Raw genomic sequence first — 14,166 nt, forward strand, 5'->3', positions numbered from 1 at the left:
CGAACGTTTGCATCGTTGTATATCCTTGTTCTCACGCCATCTGGCTCCACCATATAGTACATGCTAGGATTTTTTGCTGCCATCGCTTTCAACATCACCGCGAGGCAGTTGTATGATTCTTCCCAACCACCATACAATATCTCAAAGGCAGCTTGCTTGGCCTTCCATGCCTTCCCATACTTCACCTCGTACCCAAAAAACTCCTTCACCATCTCCATCAAAGCCCGAATGGGATATGTCGGGAGTATCTTTATGGAGGCTGAAAATCGATATGCAATGAATTTGGAGGTCAATTGACGGTGATCATCCTTTACATTAGCATCATCAATATCCTTGCCACTACATCGATGGTGAAACACGGAACTTGTAATCTTCCATTGTGGCCCGCCTTTGACACATCTTGCATGAATAACCCAAGGGCAATGATTCTTTTGCTCCTCACATTTGACCACATAACGGACTTTTGAGTTTGACTTCTCCACAATGAATGGCCGATGAAACTTAACCGCGTAGTCCTTGGCCCATATTTGAAGTTCTGTCAAGCTTTCAAAGATTGTTCCTTCACTAACACCGTACACACTTGCTTTGGTATCTCGCTTTGAAGTTAACCTTGGTGCAAGAATTCTACTTGTGCCACCATCAACAATCGCCTTATCGGCTAGGCTTAGATCACGAAACAATGATGTCTTGTGACTACGGCCTATTACCTTCTTGAAAGCATTGGCTTCTTTAGCCGTCAAACCATCCTCATCTATTTCTTCATCCGGGCCTTCATCCTCCGAGTCCCACGCATAGGACCTATTGTATGGAATCTCATGGTACATGTCCTCTTCCATGCAATTTGCCTCAACATCACCAACATAATGGTCATGAAGATAAGCCTCCGATTCATCACCCTCAAACTCACCACCATCCATGTGCAAGTCTTCATTATCAACTTGGTAATTCCCGCCGGGGCTCAAACATTGGGTCATCGGAGGTTGGCTCATTGTTGTGTCATGCACATCCGGAGTGACATGTGTTGAATCTCGAACCGGGCTTCTAACATCATATGAAGATGCACACCGATTCAAATCAATGTGCAACCGAGCACGAACAACCTTTGTGGCAAATAACTCAAATGATTTATCTTGTGAGGCCAACACACTCTCTTTATATGCTTCCCAATGAAACTCGGAGTCAAGAGGCGTTATCTTCCAACGAATATGTTGCCCATATCCAACATTATACCTTCCGATTAAGTCTACTCCATCGCTTTCTTCCATCCAATTCAACCTTCTTCGAAGCTCAACCAAAACCTTCTCAAGGCTAGGACTTGTGGGAAACACCAACACTACTGGCTTCTTCTTCGGGTCACCATACTCCGCGTCTCCCTTCTCAAAGGAGACAAAGTCCACATGATGCACATTGACGATCCTTGCCATCTAGAATCATGAACACCAAAATGCATCAACAAAAATAGCAAAATTGGATGACCTAGGGTTTCCCCAAATCCCCACAATGTGGAGATTTCAACCAACAAAAAGAGGAGGAATGATGGAGAATACCTTGAGGGGTCGAAGGGAGGATAAATCACCGATTTGGAGCTTCGATCCACGAAATTTTGTGGGGCATCAGGTAGGGGCTTGAGTGGGGCGGCCGGGGTGGAGAAGGGGAAAAGTGAGGGTTTGTGGAGGGGAAAACAGGGGAGACTCTGTTTTGTTGACGCAAGGGGCATGGCGCCCTGAGCAGGGGCGGCATGACCATTAGCACGACGCCCTGGCCTGGGGCGCCATGGTGCCATGCCTTGCCAATGTGGCAAGTCACCACTGACCAGTATGGCGCCCTTGACCGAGGCGTTATGATATCTAGCATGGCGCCCCATGTGCGGGCGTCATGCGTGTAGGGCCATTTTATGAAATATTTTCAAAAGAGGGCCATTTTGTGCTGAACTTTGGCCAAAGGGCCAGTTTTGTGATTTTTCACTCGCCTCCCACCTTCCACGGTGCATCCCCACCGCCGCCGGCCCACCTAACCCAGCGCGCCACCGTCGCCGGCCAACCCCAGCCACCTTTCGTGCCCTCTCCCTCTGGAACCACACCGCTGCCGGGCAGGGACACGCGCCGCCGCCGGACAGCGAAGCTCGCCGCTACGCCCTCCGTCGCCGTCCTCCAGCGCGGATCTAGCCGCGGTGGCCTCTCCTTCACCGCGCGGAGCCCCGGCTACCCATGGCCGGCCGCGCCGCCGCCTTCCCTCGCCGGCCCCGACCTCCCATCTCCGTCTCATCGGGGCTATGGCTGCCCCACCCGGGCGCCCCTCTCCGACCGACTACCACCTCATCGGCACTCCACCCCAATGCTCCTCGCCGCCGTGCCCCGATCTAGATCGGCCAGGGGGCTCGCTGGCGCTGTAGATCGAGCAGGGGGTTCGCCGGCGCTACAGATCGAGCAGGTGCCCCACCTCCGCCATTGATGAACCTGGATGTGAAAGAACTCCTGCCTAATATTTGCATCGCTGATTGCCGCCCTCTGTTCGGCCCATGGTTTGAGATGACTTGGCAGCGTAAGGTTGCGCTGGTCCTATACAATCGCCCTCATGTGATGGAGGGCGTAGTAGGCATTGTTGGGAATATGAGCAAATTACTACAAGTTTTAATCCGAATAAACAGAAGATAAATCATGACAGCACTAGCAGAGATTAAACTAATCATGCGAATTAGCATAGTAGATGAACAGATCACATCTAAGGCACATACTAGAAACATGAATTCTATCACAATCTCGAACAGGAAGGATAGAATCACGTACAGTGCGCGAGTGCGCTCCCCAAAAACCTGATCGCCCCTCTCCCGTACAAGATCATGTGAGGCAGGGTTCCGGAGGCCTGCTGTCCCTTCTCCCGGTGCAGGCCGAAAGGAGGGTGGAGTATAGCTCTGTCCTCGGCTCGGCTCAATCCCGCAACCCGCGGCGCGACGCGGCGTGGCGAGGAGGAGGAGGAGGAGCGCGCGTTTAGGTCTCCTCTTCTCATGCTCATACAAGTGGTAGAAGAGCTCACCTTATAAAGAGGTGCAACTCTCTCTCAACTTCCGGGGTGGGACTAAACTTGGCTCTCACTCACTCCACTCACATGTGTGCATGAATGAGCAAAGAAAATTTCAGAATTTTAGTTGGGCTTCGGACCAAAGGCCTACTAGAAAATTCCAACAGGCATCCCTCATACTGCCAGCCGGCTGCTTGACGCACGCGAACCGCGTTACTTGGTTGAACACGCTCACGCCAGACTGATGCTTGCTGAACTTGTCCTTCAGGATCTTGCCTCCCGCTTCTTTGTAGCCGGCGAGAACATCATCCAAAACTCTCATGAAATCTTAATTCTTCGCACTCCCCGAGTCAAAATACACGGCATGCGAGTGTTCCGGTGAAAAGCGGAGTGTTGATCCTCACTGCGTAATTGATGGCACTGGATAGTGCTCCTCGTTGGCTACCCCAAGTGGAAGGTTGAGATGTAGACACCATCAAATTTCCCCTAACTTGAGAGAATAGGGTTATGTCTCCAGTAGGACTCCAAGCGCAACAAGTAGGTGAAGCGAGCAACACGCCGTTTGAAAGATATTACTCACTTAACCTGGACCTGCACACAAAAGCAAAAAACTTTGCTCCCAACGAGTCAAAAATGTTGTCAATCTCTCCGGTATTGTTGTTTACAAAGGATCAAAACACAAGGGAATAATAATATGGGCATTACACCACAATGAGTAGACCGTTTATTCATCAGCATCTACTCACCAATCATCCACCTTGAGATATCTATCCAGAATATCTCGCTGGTATTAAGTTGCGAACCCCAACCAAACTATAGGATCAAAGCAACAGACAACTACATTAATACTCTATGCGTAATGTAAGCAATCCTTCCAACCGCAATTACAAGCACCGCTATTTTCTCCCTCGTGGCAACATCACATCCCCTAGTCTCATGTTTATGTCACTCAAGCTAGACATCGGGGGGCATGAACCCACAATCACGCATAACGCTCCCTCTTGGAGTTACTATCTACTACTTGGCCAAAGCAATAAAAACCAACAGAGAACATGCAAGAATACTCAAGAACTAAAACATAAAAGGTAAACCAAATATATTACTCATCACAATCTGAACATAATCTCATAATCCATCAGATCCCAGCAAACACATCATAGCAACACAGAAACTAATACAAAAGTGCCTTGATCATGTATGGCAGCTCACAAGGTCTAAGAATTGAGGCACAAGATTGGAGAGAAGACATCATCGAGCTACTGATCATGGACCCATGGTCCAAGGGAGACTACTCACGGCACATCCAGGAGGCGATCATGGCGATGGAGATGCCTCCGGAGGTGACTCCTTCCTCCGGCAGGGTGCCGCGACAGCTTCTCCTGGCGATCCCGAGATCGGAATCGCGGCGGTGGCGGAACAATGGTGAAAATCACGTAGCGGGGGTCCTCCTGAGGGTATTGGGGGTAGGAGTGATATATAGGCGAAAGGAGGGCGCTAGAGGGGTCCCACCTGACCAGGTGCCCAGGTGGCGCGACCCCACCCTAGGCCGCACCAGGGACCCGCCTGGTCAGGGGGTGGGGCCCCTCTGGCCCCCTCCACCCTTCTGGAGTCTTCCAGACTGCTGATTTTTATATGATTTTTTGGATTTTTCCAAGCACTTTAATAATTGGCATTTTCCTGCAATGCACGGACAACAACAGACAGAAACTGGCAATGGGGCACTGAGTTAGTAGGTTAGTCCAAATATATTGAAAAAGGTATGAAAGTGCAGCAAAACATATAGCAATATCACCAATATAAGCATGGAACAAGCAGAAATTATATATACGTTTGGGACGTATCAACATCCCCAAGCTTAATTTTTTCTCGTCCGCGAGCAGGCAAATGATAACAAAGATAATTTCTGTGATCACAATCTACCAACAAAGATTTAAACTTTAAAGTACAGCAAGAAAGATATGCAATTCAAGTCAAGACAATTACAAGCAAGAGTCTGTATCTAGTATTGAAACTAGCAAAGTAAGAACATAAAGGTGCAAGAGCTCTCACTGTCCGTGACTCGAATGTCTCCAATCGGTGTTGCTTGTGCAAGAAGTGGGAGATGGGTTTAGAGCATAAAAATATATGTCTAAATACCCTAAATATGTATGTGCCCTCAAAAGCGTTTGTTTTTATATGTTCCTTTTATTTTTGTATATATTTAGAAATATTCAATATATATATATATATATATATATATATATATATATATATATATATATATATTACAAAAATACTTTTACATTTGGAAATGTTATATGTGTGTAGAAAAATTGTTTTCAGTGTACACAAAAATGTATTATTTGTATAGAGAGAAGTGGACATAAGAATTATAACTTTTCAAAGTTTCAATCATGTATTTCGTAATTTTTAAATATGTATGTAAAAATGTCGATGATGTATACACAAAATGTATAATGTGTATGAAAAAAAGAATTAAAAAAAATATATAAATAAAAAAATCAATAATGAATTTCTAAATTATTAAAAAATTATAGAAAGAATAATTCCTGTGTATGCAAGAATGTACAATGAGTATCTAAAAACATAGGCATAAAAATATAAGTTTTCAAAATGTTAATAATGTATACAAAAAATGATTTAGAAGATTTTGTAAATGTATAAGAGATATTCTTGATCAATAAAAAATATACAATGTGTATGTTTTAGACATCAAAAAATATGTATTAAAAAATATCAATCATGTACTTGGAAAATGTTGAACGTGTATATAAAATATTACTAATGTGTCAAAAAATGTGCAATATTCATAGGAAAAATAAACATCATAATAAAGTTTATTTTTTTTAAATATTCATTTCCTAAATTTTAAATGTGTATATAAAAAATTATAATGTGCATGATTAAGATATACATAAAAAAGCATAAGTTTCCAAAAGTAGTAATTATGTATTTAAATAATGTAAACATAAAATCAAATTAATAAGGACATAAGGCAATGAAAACCGAGAAGGGAACAATGGAAAACACAAGTTAAAAAAAAGAAAAAACCCATAAAATTTATCTATAAAATGAAAATAAAGGAAATTAAATAACTATTGAAAAACAAAGAAAACCGATAAAAACAGAACAACATCATTACAACGAGCGAGTGGGAAGAACAGTCGGCCCCGAGCAAAAGGAAAGAGATGAAATGTGCTTGGCCAATCTGTTGACACCAGATTTTGGCACGGTCAAGAACTTAATTAAGATGGCCTCAAATGGAAAAGTTCTCAAAGTGAGAAAGTTCTGTACCGTCAAAAGGAGAAACTTTGATATTTGGGCCATAGCCATCTGATCTCATCTCTAAGGCCGAAGTTGTGTTTGAAGCACTGAGATTTTGTATTTAGAACACTATTCGGCTGATTACACCCTCAATATGGCCTCATATGAGAAAAGTTTCTACACATATTGTCTTCGTCTCGTCGAAACGATCGATTTTGATATAAGAAATGTCTAAATCGGAGTTCGTATGCAAAAGTTAGAGCTAAAAAAGTGTTCTGCATAAGTCTGCCCCGGAAGTTCCGGGCAAAACTTTCGTGGAGGTTCCGGGCTAAACCGAAAGTTTGCACGCGGAGCACCCCGAAAACTGGAATTTTAACATTATTTGCAGATTTGCGGGGCCAGTTTCGACATCAAGATGATCTCGGATGAAAAAAGTCTTCAACTAACGAATTTTTCTACATTGCAAGATCTACAACTTTGCTTTTGGGACCATTGCGATCTGAAGCCATATGCGACCTGCAGGAGCTGTGCAAGAGGGTAACTTGATATAATTTTAGCCCGGAAGTTCCGGGCTGACCGGAAGTTCCGGCACTCGTAGTCCGAGTTAGGTTATCTTTTTATGTTTTGGACGGGATTTGAGTCCTTTTCTTGTACGGAAAGTCCAGCCGCCTCATATATATGTAAGAGGTGACGGCCGATTGAATAACAACACACAATCGAACAATCAATATATCACTTTTTGTCTTTATCTTTTCTCCTTAACCCTAGTTCTTCTTCTTCCTCGTTCTTTGTTCGTTCTTCTAGTTGCAGGGCGGCGATCCACGAGGCCCTAGGGGCGATCAGGTCGACCTAGGGCAGCCCATAGCCGCCACGCGTCCACACGGGGTCCCTCCCGGGCGTGTGGGGTTTCGGATCTACAAAAGCGCCCGCCGGATTGTCCTGCGTACCGCACTTTCGGCGGGTCTCCTTCGATGTGAGCTGCCGTGCATCACCCCCGGCGTCGAGGGTACATGGTGACGTGTTTGTGTGCGAACACACTTTTTGGCGACTCCGCTGGGGAAGAAGCTTTGAACGGTCTCCGGCCCGTTCTTGCTACGAAGAGATCGTCATCTAGGGTTTGCAATCTACAAAGGTAATATGAACACCCAATTCCCCTTTGTAGATGCATATAATTCATATGTTGTTGCTAGATCATCTAATGAGCATAATGTATCGGCTAGCCCTAGCTTTATCAATCATGCATCTAATTATGTGCAAGAGCCGATGCAACATAATCTTCATGCTTCAACTTTATATAATTTTAGCAACATGCAACATATGTATACCAACTCCCATGCATCGGCAACCCCACAAATCTATATGCCGATGAACAACATGATGAGTTCGGTTAATCAAGTTGAACACTCCATGTAGGAACTTTCAATGGCATGCAACATAGTGTTTCATCTTTTTATTCATCGGCAGCTAATTTGCAACATGTTAATCCAAACATGCGGTGGATAGGGGAATTGGCCATGCTACTACTAGTTATTCGGCCAATTACCCTCAAACATCATATGCTACACCTCATGCTACTAGTTTTTTGGCACCATACACAACTGTTGATGTTGATAATTCGTCTCCACCCCTTAATGGTCATGGCTGAATAAGTGAAACTTCTACAGAACCACAAATGCCTTCACCTACTACCATGGCATATCATGTTCCCCCTACACAATTACAAAATTTCGGCAACATCTCATTGCTGAAAGAGTCTAAGAGCATTGGGGGGCAACCATATCCAGACTGGGTAGTTGAGAACAAACTTACATTCTCTTGGGATTTGTGCAACTACATTCGAAAGGAACTAATAGAAGGCGGGAAGCCTCATGATTTTGCTGCAGTAAAAGCTAGAGTTGTGCAAATGATGCAGTTGCCCAGTGTTGTACCATCCAGTGCACCCCGTAAACAATTGCAAAGTTTCGGCACCTCATTGCCGGAAAAGTCTGAAAGTATTGGGGGGCAATCTCATGAGGAGTGGATGGAAATTGAGATGAAAAAGTTTAAAGCTCGCCAAGCTGAGATGTGGGTTAAAATTAGACAAGAGCGAGAAGTGTTGCAAATTAAAAAAGATAAAGTTGTTGATTCAGGTAAAAAAGAAAATTCGGTTATTGGAAAAGCCGAATCAAGTAGTATATATTCTGAGTCCATCAAATCCAAAGAGGCAAGCATTATTGAGGAAAGGCATGGAAAGCATAGCAAAACAACCATGCTTGATTTTTCTGAAGTCAATGGAACCTACTTCCTGCCCTATGAGTTCCATGCCGTAGAAATTGACAAGCCTCAAGCACAAGAGCAAGTAGCCGAACAAAGTTCGGCTGATAAGGATCTTCAAGGTAATGATGCACGGAATAAAGAAAAAGATGATGAAAAGGCGTTGGAGAGTCATCCAAAGATGAAGCTAGATATTGTTCAAGTCACACCACCATCATGCTCTCCCAACGTATTTGAAGAGGTATGCATAGCGAGTAATTTACCTATTTTCAGATTTGGTCACAACTTTATTGTTGATGCATCTATTAGAAAAATCCTCATAGGTAATTTTGAAAGACCAATGAAGAATGGTAATTTACTTGTTAGCAATAAAATTGTTTTAGAACATATCGGTCAACCAATTGTGCCATTTATAACGACTGATAATGACTTATTATTGCAGCCAAAGCTTTCCCCGTTGCTTTATCTAAAGTTCATATCTATTTGGGTAGCTTTGCTTATTTCGTACTTGGCTTGCACTTGGTCTCAATGGAGACATGTATGTTCTAACTATTTTTATTTTAGAAATTTAAAGCCAAGGTTAAATTCTGTTGAGAAAACTGATGCTAGTATAATATCTTACCTAAAGACATCGGAAGATAGAGTGCAAAACACAATGCATAGCCGAATGGGAAGATGCCAAATCTGAACCATTCGTTTGCTTAACTCCAAAGCCGTTCTCACAACAAGATCGGCTAGAAAACAAAAGGTATACCTTCGATTCAAAAATGTGTGATCAAATCTTTGATTTGTTGTTGAAAAATAATTACATTAGAATTCTTGATCACCATGTCAAGCCATCTGTCCAAGGACGAATGTATTGTAAGTTGCATGATTCATATAAGCATAATTTTGAGGACTGCCACATGTTTCGTCAAATAGTTCAATCGACCATTGATAAAGGACGACTGAAATTTGTTGAGACACCAAGAGATGACCAATCTATTCCGATTGGTCCCGATGGCAGAAAGTTTTTGCATCGGCTGCTTCAAGCCGATCCATTTAAAGAGAAGGTAAAAACTGCAGGTGATGGGATCAAGCTTTCAAGTAAAGAAGTTTTTGAAGAGCATAATGAACATAATCTTGAGGGCGAAAATTCCATCGAAGCTACAATGGAGACGCCAAGGACTGGGGGGCAGCAAGCAAATCCAATGATCAATGAAAGCAAACCGAAAGAAAACAAAGGCCGAAATAAGCGCAAGTGTAAGAGATCAAAAATCACCTTCACTGAACTATTGGATAAATATCGAAAGAAGAGTGAAGAGAAGAATGCTTATCGGCCAAATCATGCAAAAAAACCAAGATCACCCCCAAGGCGCAAATATGAGGATTGGTATTGGCAAAGTGAGAATTTTAATGCAACATATTCATATCCTTATTTTGGGCCGCCAATGCCAATGTCGTGGATGCCTCCCTATGCTCATGTAGATCCATATCCATCATGGGACATGTATGATACAATGGCACATTCTCCATCTTATTTCAGACCATCTCATCAATATTATGTAGCTCCGAGAAGATCAACACTTGAACAATCACATGTTAAAGACCGTTTCAATCATAAGGAATCGGTCCAGAGCTCAAGGAAGAAGAAAGAGGTGGTCAAGCAAGTTTATCATGTTAAAAGAGATGGTCGTAAGAGTGCAACTTCAGATTTGATCTCAAATGAAAAAGAGCCAATTAAAGCGTTGACATTGGCTACTAAAGGCAATGAGACGAAGCAACCAATTATTGAGAGTCAAAGTGCAAAATCTGAAGAAAAGAAGTTGAGAGTGCACAAGGTAAACCAAGAATTGCCACCGCTTCAAACAAAATCACAGCCGGGGTGCCCACCCGGCTTATCATGTTGGCAAAAGAAGAAATTACAAAAACTTAGTGCACAAGAACTTGAAGATAGGAACATGGCATGGGTTCCCAAAGGAAGTGTTCAAAATAAGAATTATGTGCAAGCTTCCATTACAATAAGTGCGGCAAAGATGAAGAATGAAAAGAGTGAAAACTATGAAGGACCAAGCCAAAGGTTTCAGCATCTTCGGTCTACACATTATCCATATTCTTCGACTATGCAATTAACGTTTATGCCATGGAATTCATCATCAAGTATGATTGATAACCCTCAATGGGCTTATTTTAATTCATGGATGCAATATAATTTCTTACATCATGAAAGGGTGTTACCAAGTCAATATACATTTGGTTAGCTACAAGTTTGTTGCTGATCCAAAGGACCGAAATACTTGATTTGATATTTCGTTTGTTTGTTTCGGCTATATGTGCTTAGAACAAAGTTTACATGGTAATGGCCGATATTTACCTATCGTCCTAAGAGTATGTCAATGCATGGCCGGTGTAGTATTCTAACATCGTCCTTAGTTCGAATGAAGAGCGAGACAAGTACTATGGAGATTAGGTTTTGATAGTTGAATTCATAACAATGGCCATGGTGTTGGTGTTGTTTATATATCTCCATATAGTGCTGTTCTGTGAAGCCTCATGCCTCTTAAAATATTTATTGCACAATAATCAAAGCCGAATATGCAATGTTATTCGGTTTGGAACTTTTGCCATATGTGCTAAACATATTGAGGATTTTGGTGATTCGTTATGAGTACTGCAACAAATATCCAAGGGTTATCAATGTTTTGACGAATCACTTATAGTTTATCTTTTGGTATGACTAGATGCAAGATTTACCTTGGGTTGCTTTAAAATTGTTCATATATCTAGACATGACAATTTGAAAGAGTTGGCACAGCAAGCATCCGGCTACTATGTTAACCATGGTGTATTGTATTTCTATCAATAGCCGATGCTAGGTTTTGTCAACATAGGTAAGGCCGAACCGAAGCCCACCGCTTCGGCCACTAATGAAACTTTTATGTAGGCGAAGTAAGGATTGGAGGAAGTTCATTCTTGATTATCTGCAAAGTCCTAGTGAAAGGGTGAACAATATGGTTCGGAAGATGGTTTTGATCTATGGAACCTTATCACGGATTATTATTGAAGTTGGGAAAGTTTCACCCAAGCTTGCATCAAAATATTCACACAAGCAATGGCCGATATATAAATATCGCCCTAAGAACATATAAATGGCCGATGGAGTGTTGACATCGCCCTTAGTAAAAGCATCGTGCAAGTTATTTTTCGGCACACAAGTTTGCCGAAAAACAGGGGGCATGTGTTGACACCAGATTTTGGCACGGTCAAGAACTTAATTAAGATGGCCTCAAATGGAAAAGTTCTCAAAGTGAGAAAGTTCCATATCGTCAAAAGGAGAAACTTTGATATTTGGGCCATAGCCATTCGATCTCATCTCTAAGGCCGAAGTTGTGTTTGAAGCACTGAGACTTTGTATTCAGAACACTATTCGGCTGATTACGCCCCCAATATGGCCTCATATGAGAAAAGTTTCTACACATATTGTCTTCGTCTCGTGGAAACGGTCAATTTTGATATAAGAAACGTCTAAATCGAAGTTCGTATGCAAAAGTTAGAACCAAAACAGTGTTCTGCATAAGTCTGCCCCGGAAGTTCCGGGCAAAACTTCCGGGGAGGTACCGGGCTAAACCGAAAGTTTGCACGCGGAGCACCCCGAAAACTGGAATTTTAACATTATTTACAGATTTGCGGGGCCAGTTTCGACATCAAGATGACCTCGAATGAAAAAGTGTTCAACTAACGAATTTTTTTTCATTGCAAGATCTACAACTTTGCTTTTGGGACTATCGCGATCCGAAGCCATATGCGACCTGCAGGAGCTGTGCAAGAGGGCAACTTGATATAATTTTAGCCCGGAAGTTCCGGGCTGACCGGAAGTTCCGGCCCTCATAGTCCGAGTTAGGTTATCTTTTAATGTTTTGGACGGGATTTGAGTCCTTTTCTTGTACGGAAAGTTCAGCCGCCTCATATATATGTAAGAGGTGACGGCCGATTGAATAACAACACACAAACAATCAATATATCACTTTTTACCTTTATCTTTTCTCCTTAACCCTAGTTCTTCCCCTTTCTCGTTCTTCGTTCGTTCTTCTAGTTGCAGGGCGGCAATCCACGAGGCCCTAGGGGCGATCAAGTCGACCTAGGGCAGCCCATAGCCGCCGCGCGTCCAGACGGGGTCCCTCTCGGGCGTGTGGGGTTTCGGGTCCTCAAAAGCGCCCGCCGGATTGTCTTGCGTACCGCGCTTCCGGCGGGTCTCCTTCGACGTGAGATGCGGTGCATCACCCCCGGCGTCGAGGATACACGGTGACGTGTTCGTGTGCGAACACAATCCATATACGAGGAAGAAAAAGTTTCTGACTATAGTTTTTTCCGTCTCGCACGAGATTTGGCTCTAAGAAAAAATCTTTAGTTAACAAACCAAAGGTTACTTCACTTTCCCAACGTCTAATAAGGGTGCACTCCATGCGCGTGATTTATCCTTATTTAAGAGTTTTCTCTTTTTAGTAGATTAAGTTTTAAAAAAATATCTCTTGAACTGTACATCAATATTCTAAATAGTTTTCTCCATTGAATTCTTTTCATCGAGATCTTCAAAAGCAAATCTCAATTTTATTGGATTTCAATGAATTGTTTTTATGAAAAAACCCAGTAGGGAGGATATTTCCTACAAGAGCACAATTATATACCTCTCGTGAAAGTAAATCCGTGCCTATAAAAAAGGTAAATCTATATATCTCACGGAAAAAAGTGTCTTCCTTTCTCATAAAAGCAAACTTGCGCATTCATGAGCCGTGCCTCTCATAAAAAATGAAAACATGATTTATTTTCCATTTCAAGGTTGTGCTTCTCGCGAAAATAAATTTGTACCTCTCCTAATTTTTCTTTCGTGTGGAAGCAAAGTTGTGCCTGTCATAAAAGAATCTGTTGAAGCAAACATATGTCTTTAAAAAAATGCATTTTTTCATAATTTGTTTTTCAATTGTTTCTCAAAATATAAAAAAAAACTACGCAGAAAGCCAAAACTAAAGAAAACCATTAATCCTTGAAAATGTGTTAAATAAATAAAATCATGAGGAAGTGATTAACACACGACATGTAACGGCATCTGACACACTTTTGATGCATTAAAACTGACCCTTCGGGACTCTAGCTAAGAAGATTAGTTGCTCTCGGCTCTAAAAAGGGAGCAACTAATTAACGAGCGCTCCTTCGGTAGCCTCGCAACGATCAACGCCACTTGGCATGCTCACAGTCATTCGCCACATGTCGCGTTTTGGACGCTCCCTTCGGATTTTTATTTTTTTATTTTTACGCACGCGTTTTCGGCTTTTTAAAAGGTTTTTTTTTCAGGGTTTTTTGACGTTTTGGTTTTTTACCGGTCTTCCCTAACTTTTCAATCAAAAATTTTTTTTGAATTTTTTTTCCGCAAAAAAATGCATTCTTTTTTGGGAGAGTCACAATTTTGTTTTCGCGAGAGGCACGGTTGTGCTTTCGCGAGAGGCACGGCCGTGCCTCTTGGAAACGGAAAAAAACGTGTTTTCTGCTTTATTTTCTTCCGCGAGAGGCACGGTTTTGCTTCCGCGAGAGGCACGGTTGTGCTTTTGCGAGCCTCTTGGAAACGAAAAAAAAGTATTTTTTGTTTTTTTTCTTTCG

General features: G+C 42.3%; 1 pseudogene; it reads left to right on the forward strand.

Moving 5' to 3' along the window:
- The first annotated feature begins 1,875 nt into the window (after nucleotides 1-1,875).
- Nucleotides 1,876-14,166, forward strand: part of LOC119350637 — an 18,162-nt pseudogene continuing 5,871 nt past the window's right edge.

This window comes from Triticum dicoccoides, chromosome 1B (assembly GCF_002162155.2).
Source record: "Triticum dicoccoides isolate Atlit2015 ecotype Zavitan chromosome 1B, WEW_v2.0, whole genome shotgun sequence".
Classification (NCBI taxonomy): domain Eukaryota; kingdom Viridiplantae; phylum Streptophyta; class Magnoliopsida; order Poales; family Poaceae; genus Triticum; species Triticum dicoccoides.